Source organism: Mastomys coucha, unplaced genomic scaffold (assembly GCF_008632895.1).
Source record: "Mastomys coucha isolate ucsf_1 unplaced genomic scaffold, UCSF_Mcou_1 pScaffold17, whole genome shotgun sequence".
In the NCBI taxonomy this organism is placed as follows: Eukaryota; Metazoa; Chordata; class Mammalia; order Rodentia; family Muridae; genus Mastomys; species Mastomys coucha.
In genome coordinates, this window is record NW_022196899.1 from 23066636 (window position 1) to 23069817 (window position 3182).

Genomic DNA, 3182 nt, shown 5'->3' on the forward strand with positions numbered 1-3182 from the left:
TGAAATAGATAGACCAAAAAATGTGGTCTACGTATTCCCTTAAAATAAAAATGATGCCAAAGTATGAATTGGTTTGAGAGAAAGATCCTGTCCTCTCCCTTTAACATCATGATCCAGAGATCACAGGTGCTGGGAACTCAGTGGTACACCTGAGTTCAGCACCCATGTTGGGTAGTTCAGCTTGGAACTCCCAGAGATCTGACACCCTCTTTGGTCCTCGCCCACACCTGGCATACACACACACACAAAAGTAAACCTTTGAAAGTATTTTCTTCCTCCAATTCTAAAATGGCAAACTTACAGATAATACTCTCCATATTGAAAATAGCAGGGTAGAAAAGCTACATAATTAAGTTTCTAAGGCACTCCGAACTAGGTTCAACTGTACATAGACTGTTTTATATAGAGAGAGTTGCACAGCTGAAGGCAGAGTATGCAAATGAAACTTTGCAAGTTATTTGCAGAGATGGCTGCTAGAATGCATAGGACATGCTTTCAAAGTTTCTGGGCTCCTTTCTAATACTCAGCGGTGAGGACCTAACAGGCAGGTAAGTCGCCTGGCTCTAGTTCAGCAGAAGACGCCTTTCCAGCAATACTTTGAAGACATTAGTGGTTTTGTCAAGTGTGGGAATGGGCAAAGAGGAAGAACTGCGGCTTTAGGAACTGCACACAGGCAGCACCAGGGCATTACCTTTGACACAAAGGGTGCCAGCACAAGGGTAGGGAAGGAAACTGGGAAAGTGGTGACCTTTGACAGCTGGGACAGACTCATTGTGGAGATGATGGGAAACAGTATCATTTGATTTCTGGGCCACACCACTCAGGAGCTAGAAGGGATAGGAACCCACTACTTATCTCCATCCAGGCCCACCTCAGTGGGCAGCAGCCAAAGGAGAGCTGGGACTAAGGGACACCTAGCAAACCCTTGCACAGCACTCAGCACACTGGTTGTTGATTGCCGGGGTGGCACACTGGACTTTCCTTCACAGGGGGCCTCAGCAGATTCTGACCTACACAAAGTGCATCAATGGCTAGACCTGAAATACTGCTGTAATGGAGAACAGGCATTTGAGCAACAATGTAAGTAGGAACTATTTATTTCCAGGTAAATATTTACAACATTACTCAATATTGCAACATGATTTGCCAATAAATTCTATTCCAGGGGGCAGAGACAGGAGGATCTCTGTGAGTTTGAGGCCAGTCTGGCTTATGTAGGATTCTAGGCTAGTCAGGGCTATATCGTGAGACTCAAGAGTAACACAGATTAAATGTCATGACTACAAGTGTAGTCAGTCTTCATTATTTTTGGATTCTAGGTTCTGGGAGTACATATTTGAGACACTGTCTAAACTCCTGCAGTACTTTTATGGCCAAGTCTTAGGCAGCAAAACCTGATTGCCCACTGTACACAGCTTGGCAGTGCTTGGACAGGACTGTCTGATAGATCTTGCTCTTTTGCTATTTAATGTCTGTTTTTCACATTTGTGCTTTTTTTGTTTGTGATTTTATTTAAAATGGTCACTAAAGGTGGAGTTAAAATGCCATCTCCTGTTTCTCAAGGGCACAAACACAGTGATTTGACTCATGGAGAAAATATGTACTAGAAACCTTCATTCAGGCAGACGTTAATATTCTATTGGTCACGAGTCAACGTTAAGGAATCAATAACATATATTAACATGTCTTTTAAGTAGAGACAGCTAAAATAAGTTTACATATTGGTTGATTAAGTGTTGGTAACAGAGACTAGTGGTTCAGGACTTGCTACTCCAGCGTTTCAGGGACTTCACAGAATATAACCACAGTGAAAACCAAGTGTCCATACTGTTTTTCAATTTCTAAAAGTTTTGAAAAAGAAAATTTACAAATATCATGTTTTCCTAGGTAGAATCTAACTGGTATTCGTGACTAAAAAACTAAAGAGAGAAAAACACCAAAATCCACCACTACTGCATATTTCAATGTAATATATTAAAATTTATTATTTTCTGGGTAGGATTCATTGAAATTATCAATTAACATTCTCTAGAAGGTCTTATAATTTAAAAACTAAAGAATGCTGTAGGAGGGAAAAGAAAAAGCACCCTATTTAACACGTTAATTTTGATAATGTTCACATATGCACTATTCTTTCATCTGGACTCAGTCCCTTAGTTCAATCCTGAATAAGCCAACGTATATACACCCCATAATAAATCCTACATTACCCAAAAGCTTTGTGCTTCTACTTACAGCAGCATAGGAAGTCATTTTTTTAAGAGTCACTACTCTATCGGCTATTGTAAACAATTCTCCATGCTTGGACACAGGGATATTTAGTTAGTTAGCCAACAAAGACTTCTGAAGACTACGACAGGGAAGCATTTTGATTTTTAAACTTGTTTAAAGTGTTCTACCTTGAACCATACAATAGAAATTAAGCTGAAATTTCCAGTTCATACCTAACTAAAATAAGAATACTCTCCCCAAAGATCAGCAAATGTTTATGAAAATTTTACTAGCGTCCCGTAGAAATCCACTCTTATCAGTACGTGGACTTTGTACTAGCATTCTTCACTGTTTAGACTACACATAGGACATGTGCTATAAAGAACTTGCAGACCAATACTGAGTGCTTGGGTACTAGATTGGTAAAGGTTAAGCAAGCAGTTTTGCTGTTGTAACACTTTCTTGTTCCATTTTCATACCACAAATAGGTATGAAACTACGACTAACAAGTTCACAAGCTGCAGTTATCCTCTCCCTTCCTGGAGAGGCGGGGCAGCAAAGCTCTGCAAATGGGAAGGAAGAACTCAGGCACTGTAATCAATATACAGCGCTTTGAGGACCAGACTGCACCTACCATTCCATCCACGCAGGAAGACGAAAGAAGCAATCAAGCTGTATTTCACAAGCTGTCAAAATACAACAGTGGGTTTTCTGATACTTAAAGGTCATCTTTAGTCAAACACAAAAAGAGAACCAGCCTAGAGGAGGAGACCTACATATTCCATCACCTACTAACTACAAAGCAAAGCCACTTTGTGACTGAAGGAAAAATCACTTAATGCTCACTACTGGTATAAAATGTGGCTCCAAGGAATGCTTGTACATAAGCAAGAGTTTTAAAAAAGGTTTGTAACAAAGGTGTGTAAAAAATAAAATGGCCAAACTAGTTTGAAGCAATTAGAGTCCAATGG